At 37.5% G+C, this 17,546-nt stretch overlaps 1 pseudogene; it reads left to right on the top strand.

Moving 5' to 3' along the window:
* Positions 1-1,162: 1,162 nt before the first annotated feature.
* Positions 1,163-2,504, top strand: LOC110139642 (3-oxoacyl-[acyl-carrier-protein] synthase, mitochondrial pseudogene; annotated as a pseudogene).
* Positions 2,505-17,546: the final 15,042 nt, after the last annotated feature.

Raw genomic sequence — 17,546 nt, 5'->3', positions numbered from 1 at the left:
TATCTTGTAGTGTCATAAGAAGTACAAGGGTGTCTGAGAAAGAATAATTCACTCAGGATTGCAATGTGCAAAAGATTACAGGAAAAGATGAAATGCAACAGAATGAGATGTAATGGGAGGAACCACTAATAAAACTAAAAAGAAAAGAAAAGAAAAAAAAAAACTAGAAAGAGAGGTATAAGTGATGTGTTAAGAAAAGAGATAAAGTGGACTGGTATAAAATGATCAGTTAAAACCAAAAAAGGTGATTGTGCCTAGGATTGCGGCTACGCGGGCACCAGAGGCAAGGAGCAGGGACCAGGCTCACTGCTGTTCTGTGTCCACCCTCCAGCGCCCAGCCTGCTTGGGGTTAGGTAGGGAGAGGCTCGTGGAGGACCTGGGCCTGGTCTTTTCCTCTTGTCCTTGGATGTCAGGCGGGATACAGAGAGTTGATCACCTGCACTGACCTTCACTGTCCCAGAAACTCTGATTGTCTCCAAGGTGAAGATCAAAAAATAGCCCATTCACATCAACCTCAAAGAATAGGCCATGAAATGTGTTTTGTGCCAATGACACCAGAAATTTTATTTATAATTAGGCTTTGATCCATGAGGTCGCAAAGAGTCGGATGTGACTGAGCAACTGAACTGAACTGAGTCCTAAAAAAGGATGCTTTCTTCCATCTGTATCTGGTTTGGAGTTCCTGTATAATTTTCATTATAAAGTTCTGTTGGGGTGAATCAAATGAATCACCATTCCACTTCATTGTCTTGGAATGTCTGAGAGGACTTAGTGTCTAAAAACAGTTGAATGCAAACAGGTGGTTTGTTGATAAGTATTAATTAAAACAAGATAACATTATTTTGGGTTTCCTGGGTGATGAATGGTAAAGAATCGGCCTACCAATGTAGGAGACACAGGAGACATGAGTTCGATCTCTGGGTCAGGAAGATCCCCTGGAGTAGGACATGGCAACCCACTCCAGTGTTCTTGCCTGGGAAATCCCGTGGACAGAGGAGCCTGGAGGGCTATAGTCCATGAGGTCGTAAAGAGTCAGACACAACTGAACAACTGAGTGGCAGCAATGTTTCTTAAACCTTTAAGCTATTTAAACAACAGTGAATACCTGCTGGACATGTCATGGTCTGTTATAGGAATATTTGTGATTCTCTGAATCTCAACCATGCTGTCAAAAGGCTTACAAAATTTCCTAAAAACGACAAACTCTCATTTAATATATACAAGATTATTCCAAGGATTAATGTCAAAGGGAATTTTTAGGAACTGTACCAATACTCTGATTACCGAGGCAAGTTGTCATTACAGGCATAGCTTAGTGACCCCTCTTTGAGTTGGAACTCATCTGGTATGGGATCGTCTGTCCAGGGAGAGTGGAATGCTTACAGTGGTAGTGAAGAGTATCAATATCCCTTGCAGTGTTGCACTTACGTGCCAAGAGGTTGCAGTGAAGATCAATTCAATGAAAAAAGCTTTGTGCCCAAATCAGATATCAAGTGCATGTCTTCTCCCACCATTATGACCATCGGGGCTGCAAAATTAGCCTTGAAAGATTCTAATGGCATCCTCAGTCAGAAGCCGATCGTGTTCTGCAATTGGCAAAGGAATGGTTCCTCTTGGAGTTATTTCTGAAATTGCTTTGATGTTTCAAACAAAAGGTTACAATAAAGTCAACCCATTCTTTGTCCCTCAGATTCTGATCAATATGGCAGCAGGCCAGGTCTTCATTCAATATAAAGTCAAGGGCCCCAGTCAAGCATTACCCACAGCCTGTACCACAGAAATTCATGCAGTGGGAGATTTCTAGATTTATAACACATGACTCTACTGATGTGATGGTGACTGGAGGTACAGATTCTTGCATCAGCTGTTTATCTCTTGCTGGATTCTCCAGAGCCTGAGCTCTGATCCTAAGTCAGCATGTCGACCATTTCATCCAGAGTTGGTTTTGTAACGGGAGGAGGTGCAGTGAGCTGGAGGGAGAAGAACCAAGCAGGCTGTTCAAAGAGGGGACTGGGTTTACGCAAACATTTTGAGCTGTGGACTCTCAGGTGATGCCGGTCACATGACTGCCCCCCAATCCCAGAGGAGAAGGTGCTTTAAGGTGTATGGCTTCTTCTGTAAAAGATGCAGGTGTCTCACCTGAGGAGATATCCTGTATCAACATGCATGATACTTCCACACTGTTGGGAGACACTGCCAAAAATGAAGCCATCAAACATCTTTTCAAAGACCATGCATACTGCCTTGCCATTTCCTCCATCAACAGAGCATGGGTCACCTGCTGGGGGCTACCGGGGATGTTGAAGAAGATTACCACCCTGGCTTGCTGTTAGAGAAAACTGCCATCTACTTTAAACCTGGACTGTACAGAATCACAATTTGGTCTCAATTATGTTTCATTCAAGGCATGCATAATCCCCATTGTCTACATCCTGCACCAGAGTGTTACACTTGGTACAACTGATCAACCTACACGGCACATCGTTATCATGCAAAATCCTTAGTTTACATTAGGTTTCACTCTATGTGTGCACTCTGTGAGCTTGGACAAATGTATAATGAACTGTCTTCACCGTGATAAAATCATACAAAGTACTTTTACTATCCTAAATATTCTCTGTGCTCTGCTTGTTCTGCCCTCCCTTCCCTTTAGCCCCAGACAACCAGTGATTTTTTTTTTTTTTTTTTTTACTATTTCTATAGTTTTGCCTTTTACAGATATCATCTAGTTGGAATCATACAGTATAGACTTTCAGATTGCATTCTTGCACTTAGTAATATGCATTTAAGATTCTCCGTGTCTTTTTATGGACAGAACTTTTTTTTTAAGATGCTGAATTCATTTTATTTCATTTTATGTGATGCAACACAGTGTATTCATGTTTCTACTGAAGAATGTTTAACTTAGATTCAAGATTTTGCAATTATGAATAAGGCTGCTATAAAACATCCATATGCAGTTTTTTGTTAGAGGCAATGTATAATTCACAAAATACCAATGACTGGTGTTGAATTATATGATGAGTATGCTTAGTTTTGAAAGAAACTACTAAATTGTGTTCCAAAGTGGCTGTATCATCTTGCATTTTGGCAAGAACAATAAATGAGCATTTACTCTCATTTATTTACCAGCAATAAATGAGAATTTCTATTGCTCCATATCCTCACCAGCATTTGGTGTTCTCAGTGTTTTGTATTTTGGCCACTCTAATAGATACACCTGACCTGTCTCTTGAGAAATGTGAATGCAGGTCAGGAAGCAACAGTTAGAACTGGACATGGAAAAACAGACTGATTCCAAATAAGAAAAGGAATACATCAAGTCTGTATATTGTCACCCTGCTTATTTAACTTATGTGCAGAGTACATCATGAGAAACGCTGGGCTGGAGGAAGCACAGGCTGGAATCAAGATTGCCAGGAGAAATACCAATAACCTCAGATATGCCGATGACACCACCTTTATGGCAGAAAGTGAAGAGGAACTAAAAAGCCTCTTGATGAAAGTGAAAGAGGAGAGTGAAAGAGGAGAGTGAAAGAGTTGGCTTAAAGCTCAACATTCAGAAAACTAAGATCATGGCACTCAGTCCCATCACTTCATAGCAAATAGATGGGGAAACAGTGGAAACAGTGGCTGACTGTATTTTTCTGGGCTCCAAAATCACTGCAGATGGTGACTGCAGCCATAAAATTAAAAGACGCTTACTCCTTGGAAGGAAAATTATGACCAACCTAGACAGCACATTAAAAAGCAGAGACATTGCTTTGTCAACAAAGGTCCATCTAATCAAGGCTATGGTTGACCTTGTAAAGAAAGTTGAGTGCCAAAGAATTGATACTTTTGAACTGTGGTGTTGGAGAAGACTCTTGAGAGTCCCTTGGATTGCAAGGAGATCCAACCAGTCCATCCTAAAGGAGACCAGTCCTGAGTGTTCATTGGTAGTATTGATTTTGAAGCCAAAACTCCAATACTTTGGCCACCTGATGTGAAGAGCTGACTCATTTGAAAGGATCCTGATGTTGGGAAAGATTGAGGGCAGGAGAAGGGGACAACAGAGGATGAGATGGTTGGATGGCATCATCAACTCCATGGAACATGGGTTTGGGTAGACTCCAGGAATTGGTGATGGACAGGGAGGCTTGGCGTACTGTGGTTTATGGGGTCACAAAGAGTTGGACACAACTGAGAAACTGAACTGAACTGAACTGAATAGATACATAGGAGTTTCTCATTGGTTTTTATTTTGCAATTCTCTAATGACATATGATGTTGAACATCTTTTAATATGTCTATTTACCAAAGGTATGCTTTCTTTGGGAGGTATCTTATCAGGTATTTGTCTATTTTTTAAATCTGGATGTTAGTTTTTTCTTGGGGGGGGGGTAGTTTTATACATTCTTTGTTTTTTTTGAATAACAGTTCTTTATGTTTTCACAATTTTCCCCCCCCCCCATCTGTGGCTGGTTTTCTCATTTTCTTGACATTATCTTTCTCAGAGCAGAAGTTTTTAACCTTAATGAAATCCAGCTTGTCAATTGTTTCTTTCATAAATTGTGCCTTTGGTGTTGTGACTTCATTTTTAAGTAAGTGTTTCTCAGCCCAGAATTAAGTGGAAATTTGAAGCAATAAAGTTTAAATTCATGTTATAAAATAACTTTTATTGTGGGAAAATGAGAACTAAGGATGTTTCAAAGGAAATAAGAATCATAATAAACATTTATTTAGTATGTGTAAAGTTTCTGGAAAACACTTAAGACCTTTGCATTTAATATTTGATTTAATCCACACCACAGTTATATATACAGGGTCCTATAATGCAACGATCTTTTTACAAATTAGAAATGTGAAACTAAGAGAGATTAATTGTATTCCCAAGGTCAGGTAGCTGGCTACTGTTAGAGCCAAGATTTAAACACAGAAAGATCCAGTTCAGGGTTCTGTAACACCATCATATTTATTCACTTCACTAATTCAAGAATGCTTCTGGAGAGCAGTGTGCACGTGTTCAGGTTCACAAGTGGATTTGGTTACACACGCAAGAAAGGGTTTCAATGGTTTGAGAAAACGAAGCAAAAGTCCTTTTCAGTTTTTTTTAGAGCCATGTTCCTTGGCATCTCTCTCCTTTCATACCTTTTTATCATTTCATTATTAAGAGCCTTGGGTAATCATTAATTATGCACCATCAATTATGCTTATATTATCGTTTCAAATAGATACAATGTCTGATTGATTTGACTAAAATAACCCCCTTGTTTAATTGTCAATTTGCATAAATTCACATGCAATGAGGTGTTGCACAGTGATTCATTAGGAGTTGAAAACAGCAGCAACAACCTGAACAACAGGAAGCCTAGGCTCAAAAATAATTGTCATTTTCATCTGGAAAGGAATTGCATTAAAACTGATTTTCCTTTGTCTAAAATTGTGATGAGGAGTTTGAGAATTTATGCTACCATAGACTTCATAGGGCGCTACTACCAGGGAACACAAAACCATGACCACTGGCAAAACATCTGTCCTCCAAATAATTGGAACTCGCTCCTATGTTGGGCCAAGGCTTTGATGGCAGGGTGATGGGTTCCCATTCTGGGGCTCTCATTACAGGGCTGGCTGAATTTGACCCATAAGGCCAGGGAGTTCAATGAGCCACTTTCCCTTACTGACTGAAGTGAGGTTTCTGTTGAAGATGAAAGAAGTGAATGGACAAATTTACTCTTAAGTCTGTTTCTCTTTGTTTCTTTGATGATAACTATTTCACATGCCTACTATATACTAGGTATGCATTAGGAATCATACATGGAATATTCACAATAATCTTAAGAAGTTTATGATAATAACATATTTCCATAGGTACAAATTTGGCAAGTGCCAAAGCACTAGAATCTCTGACAAGATCCTAAGTCTAATGGACTCAGATCTCTCCTATGTTATCTCCCAGAACCTATGTGAAACTATTTAACCAGGACCTAAAAGTACCTAGAGATATTGTTATTCATGTATGGGACAGATATGTTTTAAAAGTATATCAAGATAATTTCTTCCATTTCTAGTGGGGCTGCATTACTTAAGCTACTACTGGTCCAGAGACAATTTCAAACAAAGCATGGTTACACAACATATTTTCTGGAATCTTTTCCTGTTATACTTGAATACCATTTGATATTTTTATTCTACATTTCTGAAGAACATAAAAGCTATGGTGAATAACATAGTCTCTATGGTATTTTTGGAATATAAGTATTATTTCATTCCCATTTTACAAATGTGAAAATTCAGAAATTTACTTGCCCATAGTTGTAAAATTTGTAATTAAAGGACTTGACCTCTAATTTCAAGTCTATCATTTTTCCTCAACATGTTAACACCTTTATTATCTGTTGCTTTACTCCTCTGTATCTCTGATTTCATGTGATCAATGTACCCACAATGGCTCCTTACTTTCCAGAATATTTATACAAGAACACTTATAGAATGCAGTGAGTGTCACAAATTAAGATTATTTTCTATGAAGTCCCTTACCCTATTAGAACATATGGTCCCTGAGTCTCACACTATTAAGATCCAGAAAAATAATTATTGTTTATTTTTCTGTCTTATCTACTCTAGAGATCAAGTGCTGTCATAAGCTTTGAATACTGGGAAACCTCTGGCTTCTAGTCTCATTCACCAACTATTATCTGGGCAAGCTGGACATTTTCATTTTATTTCAGACTAATTTACCAAAATACACCAATGATCACAATAACTTAAAAGTTAACAAAAGTCCACTAAATGTAGGTCCTCAGCATATTTGAGGGAATAACAGTATGCATTAAAAAAGAACAAGAAGTAGTAATGAAACAAAAAAAGTGGATATACATCAAGTACTGATGGGTATAAAAAGTAACCAAGAGGAAATTTGGGAAAGAAAATATATGTAACCATTAAAGTAAAAAGTATCCTCAAAACTGGAATAACAACTAGCTTAGGCATAATTACAGAGAATACTAGTATATTTGTAAACTGGAAATAATACTAAAGCAGTTATTAATAAAGAAAAACCTATATAAGTGGAAAACTTTTTTAATGAAGAAATTAACAAAATATGAAGAGGAACCAAACATAATAGAAGTTCAGTAGTGTATCTTTAAACTCTTCCTTTGATGCTATTAGTTGAGGAACAGATGTGTTCAATCATCTATGTTGATGAGAGAAAAGAAAATAATAGACTGTGAACTTTTTTTTTTCTTTTTTGGCCACACAGGAGTGAGGCATGCAGGATCTCATTTCCCTTATCAGGGATTAAACTTGTTTCCCTTTCAGTAGAAGCACAGAGTCTTAACCATTAGACTGCCAGGAAGGTTCCTAGACAGAGAATCTTAATAAAAAGCAAAAATTTGGAGTCAGCCGGAGCCTCTTTTTTAGTACAGTCTTCTCTTATCTTTTAAATATATAAAGAAGTCAATATGCTACTTCACTGTTTTGTAGCCTTTATTTGGTTAATAAAATCTCTTTACACAGCACTGCTGATTTCAAACACAAGGCTGAGGATTAAACCACAAAATGTTCCCCATTCTTGATGATGCCATGGTGGTTCCAGAAATAGACATCCTCTTCTTTGCTGGTTTTTTGAGGTGTGACTATCATAGCAATATGAAAATGAGGCTCTGGTTGATGAGATTTTTCTAATACAAAGGAAGTGGAAAGGATGTGAGCTAAATAACAAAACCTCACTAGCTGAGGTGTTCGCTTTGGGAAATGAAATACTTTTTTTTTTTTTGCCCAGGATGAGTGCTCATATGCAGTGTGAGACAACTATCAATTCAGTTCAGTTTAGTTCAGTTGCTCAGTTGTGTCGAACTCTTTCTGACCCCGTAGACTACAGCACACCAGGCCTCGCTCTCCATCACCAACTCAGAGTTTACTCAAATTCATGTCCACCGAGTTGGTGATGTAATCCAACCATCTCATCCTCTCTTGTTCCCTTCTCCCACCCTCAATCTTTCCCAGCATCAGGATCTTTTCAAATTAGTCAGTTCTTCGCATCAGGTGGCCAAAGTATTGGAGTTTCTGCTTTAGCATCAGTCCTTCCAATGAATATTCAGGACTGCTTTCCTTTAGGATGGACTGGTTGGATCTCCTTGCAGTCCAAGGGACTCTTAAGAGTCTTCTCCAACATCACAGTTCAAAAGCATCAATTCTTTGGTGCTCAGCTTTCTTTACAGTCCAACTCTCATATCCATACAAGACTACTGGCAACTGGGAGACAACTGTAGCCTTGCTAATATAGAGTTTCATCAACTGTGAAGTAATGTTTCTTGGCGAGCGGCGGCCACGCGGTGCTGGAGTGGCGAGTGGCCAAGAGGAGATACCCCACATCCAACATCAGGAGCAGAGGCCGTGAGGAGATACCCCATGTCAAAGACAGGAGAAACCCCAGTAAGACAGTAGGTGCTGAGAGAGGGCATCAGAGGGCAGACAGACTGATACCACAATCACAGAAAACTAGCCAATCTGATCGCATTGATCACAGCCTTGTCTAACTCAGTGAAACTGAGCCATGCTGTGTAGGGCCACCCAAGGCAGACGGGTCATGGTGGAGAGTTATGACAAAAATGTGGTTCATGGAGTAGGGAATGGCAAACCACACGAAAAGGCAAAAAGATAGGACACTGATAGATGAATTTCCCAGGTCGGTAGGTGCCCAATATGCTACTGGAGATCTTCGAAAAAGTAACTCCAGAAAGAATGAAGAGACGGAGTCAAAGCAAAAACAACACCCAGTTTTGGATGTGACTGGTGATAGAAGCAAGATCCAATGCCATAAAGAGCAATATTACATAGGAACCTGGAATGTTAGGTCCATGAATCAAGGCAAATTAGAAGTGGTCAAAGAGGAGATGGCAAGAGTGAATGTTGACATTCTAGGAGTCAATGAACTAAAATGGACTGGAATGTGTGAATTTAACTCAGATGACTATTATATCTACTACCGTGGGCAGGAATCCCTTAAAAGAAATGGAGTGGCCATTATAGTCAACAAAAGAATCCATCATGCAGTACTTGGATGCAATCTCAAAAATGACAGAATGATCTCTGTTCGTTCTCAAGGCAAATCATTCACTATCACAACAATCCAGTCTGTGCCCCTACCAGTAATGTTGAAGAAGCTGAAGTTGAACAGTTCTATGAAGACATACAAAACCTTTTAGAACTAGCACTCAAAAAATATGTCCTTTTCATTATAGGGGACTGGAATACAAAAGTAGGAAGTCAAGAAAGACCTGGAGTAACAGGCATGTTTGGCCTTGGAGTGCAGAATTAAGCAGGGCAGTGGCTAATATAGTTTTGCCAAGAGAATTCACTGGTCATAGCAGACACCCTTTTCCAACAACACAAGAGAAGACTCTACACATAGACATCACCAGAAGGCCAACACTGAAATCAGATTGATTATATTCTTTGCAGCCAAAGCTGAAGAAGCTCTATACAGTACACAGTCAGTAAAAGCAAGAATGGGAGCTAACTGCATCTCAGATCATGAACTCCTTATTGCCAAATTCAGACTTAAATTGAAGAAAGTGGGGAAAAGCACCAGACCATTTAGGTATGACCTAAAGAAATCCCTTATGACTATACAGTGAAAGTGAGAAATAAATTTAAGGGACTAGATCTGATAGATGAAGCACCTGATGAACTATGGAGGGAAGTTCATGACATTGTACAGTAGAGAGGGAGCAAGACCATCCCCAAGAAAAAGAAATGCAAAAAAGAAAAATGGCTGTCTGAGGAGGCCTTACAAATAGCTGTGAAAAGAAGAGAAGCAAAAAGCAAAGGAGAAAAGGAAAGATATATCCATTTTAATGCAGAGTTTTAAAGAATAGCAAGGAGAGATAAGAAAGCCTTCCTCAGTGGTCAGTGCAAAGAAATAGAGGAAAGTAATAGAATGGGATACCGTAAAGAGTCAGACACAACTGAGTGACTGAACTGAACTGAACTGAATAGAATGGGAAAGCCTAGAGATATCTTCAAGAAAATTAGAGATACCACGGGAACATTCCAGCAAAGATGGGCTCAATAAAGGACAAAAATGGTAGACCTAACAGAAGCAGAAGATATTAAGAAGAGGTGGCAAGAATACACAGAAGAACTGTACAAAAAAGATCTTCATGACCCAGATAATCATGACAGTGTGATCACTTATCTAGAGCTAGATATCCCGGAATGTGGAGTCAAGTGGGCCTTAGAAAGCATCACTATGAACAAAACTAGTGGAGGTGATGGAATTCCAGTTGAGCTATTTCAAATCCTAGAAGTGGATGCTGTGAAAGTGCTGCACTCAGTATGCCAGCAAATTTGGAAAACTCAGCAGTGGCCATGGGACTGGAGAAGGTCAGTTTTCATTCCAATCCCAAAGAAAGGCAATGCCAAAGAATGCTCAAACTACCACACAATTGCCCTGATCGCACATGTTAGCAAAGTAATGCTCAAAATTCTCATGTGAACCGTGAACTTCCAGATGTTCAAGCTGGTTTTAGAAAAGGCAGGTGAACTAGAGATCAAAATGCCAACATCCACTGGATCATCGAAAAAGCAAGATAGTTGCAGAGAAAACATCTATTTCTGCTTTATTGACTATTCCAAAGCCTTTGACTTTGTGGATCACGATAAACTGTGGAAAATTCTGAAAGAGTTGGGAAGACCAGACCAGTTGACCTGTTTTTTTGAGAAATCTGTATGCAGGTCAGGAAACAGCAGTTAGAACTGGGCATGGGACAACAGACTGGTTCCAAAGAGGAAAAGGAGTATGTCAAGGCTGTATGTTTTGACTCTTTTTCAACTTATATGCAGAATACATCATGAGGAATGCTGGGCTAGAGGAAGCACAAGCTGGAATTAAGATTGCTGGGAGAAATATCAATAACCTCAGATATGCAGATGACACTATGCTTAAGGCAGAAAGTGAAGAAGATCTAAAGAGCCTCTTGATGAAAGTGAAAGAGGAGAGTGAAAAAGTTGGCTTGAAGCTCAACATTCAGAAAACCAAGATCATGGCATTCAGTCCTATCACCTCATGGCAAATAATGGGGAAACTGTGGCTGACTTTATTTTTGGGGGCTCCAAAATCACTGCAGATGGTGACTAAAGCAATTAAATTAAAAGACCTTTACTCCTTGGAAGGAAAGTTATATTAAAACGCAGAGACATTACTTTGTCCACAAAGGTCTATCTTGTTAAGGCAATGGCTTTTCCTGTGGTCATGTATGGATGTGAGAGTTGGACTGTAAAGAAAACTGAGCACTGAAGAATTGATGCTTTTGAACTGTAGTGTTGGAGAAGACCCTTGAGAGTCCCTTGGACTGAAAGAGGATCCAATCGTTCCATCCTAAAGGAGATCAGTCCTGGGTGTTCATTGGAAGGACTGATGCTGAAGCTGAAACTTTGGCCACCTGATGCGAAGAGCTGACTCATTTGAAAAGACCCTGATGCTGGGTAAGATGAGGGGGGGAGGAGAAGGGGATGCAGAGGATGATATGGTTGGATCCATCACCAACCCAATGGACATGAGTTTGATTAAACCCAGGGAGTTGGTGATGGACAGGGAGACCTGGTATGCTGCAGTGTATGGGGTCTCATAGAGTCAGCAACGACTGAGTGACTGAACTGAACTGAACCAAATATTTGACTATTAATGAAGATTATATCACTTAAAAATCTGGGATATTAAAGTAACTTCATTTGAAAACATAAAAAATTTCTTTCTCACTTGTCTATTTATTTTTTTGAAATTATGTAATTTTAATGTCTCAAGTGTTTAAACTATTAATACTATAATAAAATCTCCACATGAAGCTATTTTAATGTCAAAGGTAGCCACTCCCTACTATATAGTCTAGCTGTTTATACTTCTTGGTTAAGATTATTTAAATATAGTGAAATGAGAGATGGATGAGAGTTTAGTTATATAATAGCTTCAATATATTTGAATAGTAATGTGTTTAAATATTCAATAGATATGAATTACCACTACACCTTCTAAAATATTGTAATTGCTTATAAAATCCTTGTTCTTCTTAAATGCATTATGGAAAAGTTATTTAAATTAAAAAAAAAATGGTGTTCCTAGGGTGAAAATCATAGAAATGATTCTTATGCCTCTACTTATTATGCAGTCTTAATAAGTAGTGAGTTTTTATAAGAATGAAATATTATTGTTATTCATTCCAACCAATTGGACTTAAAATGCTGTCAGTTTTCAAAAGTACATTCTGAGTTTATATCAGTTCTGAATTAGGTCATACTTTTGTTAGGATACTTTTTGTTTTTCTTACTGCAAGAAGCAATTGCATTCTGAAATAAATGTTGTTTGCTCAGCAATGTTACAATGACATAATGACATAAACACTCATTAATGTAGAGTACATTAAATATCATGTATTGTCTCTGAAGCAGTAAAGGCCACCTCATTTCTGTTTCATTATATTTAACTCATGGTAACTAGAGACATAGTATCTATAGGTCAAATATCTTTGATCCCTGTTGTAGAAATTGCTAATATTTTAAAAATTTAGTTGAAGTTAAAGACTTTCTCTGTCCCCTGGTTTAGAAAATACTAGTCAGGGCAATGTCATTTGGTATGATAGTGAGATTCATTGTGAGGTTATACTTATCATTTGAGGCCTGACTGAATCATATCTGCTTGAGGCATTTATCTTATTAATTCATGGCATACAAAGACTGGAATAAACCTTAGAACTCATCATGTCATACCCTTAGAGCAGAATTTCTCAAATTTTGTATAAACCTTGCATCAGCAGCACATCTCAAAACCACCTGTAACATCATATTCTTTATAAGGTGAAGCCCAGAAATCTGAATTTAAATTGGCACTCTAAGTGATATTATACATTATAAAACTGTCAAACTGCTACTCTAGCTGGGCTTGAAATCTTTCTTTGACAACTTTCATGATAGTTAAATATTTTTGGAGAAAAAGATGCAACTACACTACATTCTAACACAGCTCAAAATCTAGGCAGTTCTATTGTAAATATAATCATGCCCTTTCATTTGTCAATTTCCTGCTTCCAAATGTCTATTGCAGCTTTATGAAACAATAAAGAAATTTCTAATCCTTCAAACACATTTTGACAATTTATATAGTATTAGTTATATCCTCACATTATTTATTATTTTTAAAATATATTTATTGGAGTATAGTTGATTTATAGCATGTGTTAGTTTCAGGTGTAGAGCAAAGTAAATCAGTTACACATATACATGCATCCACACTGTTTTTAGATTCTTTTCCCGTTACAGAGTACTGAGTAGAGTTCTCTGTACTATTAAGTTTTACCACTTTCTCATGACATGGTTTCAGGCTTCCTAACTTTCCCTAGTTATTAGTATCCTGATAAACTTTTATTTGAATATATTCCTGTTAATGTAGTACATACAGAATTGAATGCAATGTTTTTTATGATAGGATGGTCCCACAAATTAAAGGAATGAATGAATGAATAAAAGAATAAATTTTAACTGGAAATGAATATCTTTGGAAAACTGCTGTGTCACTGACACCTCCTGAGTTCTTAATATTCTTTGTTTTATGTACCCCTGCCCTAAACATATGAGGCAGGGGATTTATTATAAAGTGACTTTTAGCGTTTTCCTTTATATCACATCCTTGACTGTGGTTGCACTAACATTCAAAACATGATCTGTTTGCCACCAGAGTTTATATTTGCTTTCCACATACTGTGCTTATAAAGGGACTTATTATCTTTAGTATAAGCAATGAAATTTCTATTGACACCCATTGACCTCAATGTTGTTCATAGTTACTCATCAAAGTGTGAGTAGTATTACTTGCAAACATATGGAAGAATGAACTCTCATGATGTCTCGTTACAATAAGAAACATTATGATCATCAGTTTTATTATCATGACAAGTATTAATTTACCAATAAAAATTAGCCAATGATTAAACAAATTTCTACCTATTATTTTATTTAATCCTCAAAATACCTTCATATGGTATTGATAGATATGAGACCCCAAAAGTAAGGACAAGATCCAAAAATCTTTCAGAGAAAATCAACAGCTCATGTACAAAAAATGAGATGAATGTCACCAGGATTCTCAGCAGTAACACTGAGAATGGGGTAGTTTCATGTTTTTTCTAAAAATACAACAAAAAGAATAAAGGTTCCTGGAATATTAAGTAGGGAAATTTGGGAACTGAGAAGAGAACTAAATATTTTATGACTACATTGAAAGACATTTATTGGATTTGTTTCTTCCTTCTTTCTTCGCTTACTACTTTCTCTCCTTTCTTTCCTTCATTCCTTTCTTTTTTATTTTATTTAATTTTTTTTTTTTTTATGTTTAGCTTAGGAAAGTTAACTACTAAAAAAAAGCAATTATTAACTTGACAACAAAAACAAAGTAAGTTTTCATAAAATGAAACTAATGTGGCTCAGATAAAAAACAGTTTATTTCATTATATAGTCATTGTTTAATATTGATATAGACATTAAATTTGCAATATAAATTTACTTGGCAAGATGGGAGATATGTGTGTGAGAGAGAGAGAGAGAGAGGCCAACGTCAATGGAAAAAAAGTAAAGCTCCTCCAAAAGAAAAATTCATATCTAATTTTCTAAAAAAGTAGGAAATTGCCATTTATAAAGAATTTTGTGTTCAATTTCAGCTCTAATATATAAAGAACTGAAAAGTCATTACTCCTCTTAACATTAAAAAAAAATAAAAAACTTACAAAATAGCAATCAATAATGGTTACAGAATCCATGGAAGAACTGAGTTCTCAGGACAAACAGCCACCCTAAAATCTGGAGAGACAGACAAATAACAAAACTCACAGCTGATTGCTGCCTATCTGGACCAGAAACGTTAAAACTATAAACTGATAAGAACACGTTAAGTAGTCACTTTTACAAGTTGCTGGAGGCTGAGTATAGACTAGTTTGAGAGTCAGAGACTCCTGGTGGCTGCAGTCTTGTGTGTGTGTGTGTGTGTGTGTGTGTGTGTGTGTAGAGGGAGTGGGGAGGACCAACTTCAAGAGTTTTACCCACCACACCATGTCCTCAAGGGAAAGAGTCAGGAAAGATTGCCTCAGGACTCTACAAGTTGAAATGGGGGAGTAACCATGATGAAATACACATGGTACATTCTACATGCAAAATATCTCCCAGAAAATAGTAACATGGAACATTTTCTAAATTATTTATTAAGCTTTCACCATAAAGGGGCTAAGGAACAAAAATTATATGATTGCACCAATTAATGCAGAAGTACATTTAACAAAATTCAACACTTACTCATGACAAAAACATTCAGCAGACTAGTAAAGAGATTTCTCAACTTTGTAAAGCATCTCTACGAAAAAAAAATATAGCAAACAACATACTTAGTGGTGAGAAATGATTCTTTCACCTTAAAATTTGGAAGACGATAACAATGTCCTTTCCCATGAATCATAACATCATACTGGAATTCTTAACTAGCACACCAAGAAAGAAAAAGAGATAAAGAATAAGCAATAAAGATATACATACTGGAAAGGAATAAATGAAAACATCTTTGTTCACAGATGACATGAATGTGTATGTAAAAAAGTCCCCCAAACCTATAAACTAATAATGCTAATTAGATAGATAGATAAACTTCCTAGAACTAACTAGTATAGAAAAGACACAGTATTCATGGCTAATGGAGTAAAGTCAATTACTTTCCCAAATAACAGCAATAAACAACTGGAAACTGTAATTCAAAATAATACCATTTATGGTAGCCTCCCTAAAAATACAAAATTAAATATCTATAAATCTAGCAAAATACCTATACAAGATTTATAGGCAGATTCCTTCAAATTCAGTATCATTAAGATGTCAACTGAAATGTAATGCACAGCCTGAAAGTTTAGAATTGTGTTTTATTTGATAGACAAAACTGAGGACTTAGGCCAAACCGAGAATGCATCCTTTCAGAGAACTGAGGGCCTGCTGTGCAGGGATAAGGAACCAGCCAGGATATCTAAGAGTTTTTGCAACAAGGGTTATGTAGGCAGAACTTCAAAGGACTACCATTAGTTAAATAAAACTAGATATTTCTATGTATGGGAAGATGCAAACCTCTGGGCTCTTTGAAATCATTCCTTTGATACGCATCTTAACTATTTAGGACCAGTGCAAATCCTGCATTTGTACATCCTGAACCCCCTCAGGGTGCAAAATGGGGGTGCACAATGGGGGGAGACTGTAGTGGCTGATTATTTGGCAGCAGGACAGTCCATCTGTCTCTATCCTGATTTCCCTTGGGACTCACCCCCTGGGGTAGCTACTGTGGCTTGATGGATGAAATATCCTTACTTTGCTGATATGGCAGGCAATGTTCTTCATTTCATAATACCAGTATTTTACACCTTTATGAATTGCTTTAATGTAACCTCAATTAAATCTCAGGAATCTATTTTATGGGTTCAGTTCAGTTCAGTTCATTGAGGCGTGACTGACTCTTTGCAACTCTCAAGGCCTCTCTGTCCATCACCAACTCCCCCAGAGTTTATTCACACTCATATCCGTTGAGTCGGTGATACCATCCAACCATCTCATCCTCTGTCATCCCTTTCTCCCACCTTCAATCTTTCCCAGCATCAGGGTCTTTTCAAATGAGTCAGTTCCTTGAATCAGCTAGCCAAATATTAGAATTCCAGCTTCAGCATCAGTCCTTCCAATGAACACCCAGGACTGGTCTCCTTTAGGATGGACTGGTTGGATCTCCTTGCAGTCCAAGGGATTCTCAAGAGTCTTCTCCAACACCATAGTTAAAAAGCATCAATTCTTAGACGCTCAGCTTTCTTTGTAGTCTAACTCTAACATCCATACATGATTACTGGAAAAACCAAAGTTTGACTAGATGGACCATTGTTGGCAAAGTAATGTCTCTGCTTTTTAATATGCTATATAGGTTGGTCATAACTTTTCTTCCAAAGTCATAACTATTTCTCCCAGCAATCTCCCAGCAATTCATGATCCAATGAATTTTGGCAATTTGATCTATATCTGATTCCTCTGCCTTTTCTAAATCCAGCTTGAACATCTGGAAGTTCACAGTTCATTTACTGTTGAAGCCTGGCTTGAAGAATTTTGAGCATCAGCTTCCAGATGTTTAAGTTGGATTTAGAAAAGGCAGAGGACCCAGACATCAAATTGCCAACATCAGATGGATCATCAAAAGAGCAAGAGAGTTCCAGACAAACATCTATTTCTGCTTTATTGACTATGCCAAAGCCTTTGACTGTGTGGATCACAATACACTGTGGAAAATTCTGAAAAAAATGGGAATACCAGACCACCTGACCTGCCTCTTAAGAAACCTGTATGCAGGTCAGGAAGCCACAGTTAGAACTGGACATGGAACAACAGATTGGTTCCAAATAGGAAAAGGAGTACGTCAAGGCTGTATATTGTCCCCCTGCTTATTTAACTTATATGCAGAGTACATCATGAGAAACGCTGGGCTGGAGGAAGCACAGGCTGGAATC

This window comes from Odocoileus virginianus, chromosome 21 (genome assembly GCF_023699985.2).
Source record: "Odocoileus virginianus isolate 20LAN1187 ecotype Illinois chromosome 21, Ovbor_1.2, whole genome shotgun sequence".
In the NCBI taxonomy this organism is placed as follows: Eukaryota; Metazoa; Chordata; class Mammalia; order Artiodactyla; family Cervidae; genus Odocoileus; species Odocoileus virginianus.
Note: the sequence above shows the minus strand (reverse complement) of the source record. Positions and strands in the feature narration are given on the sequence as shown.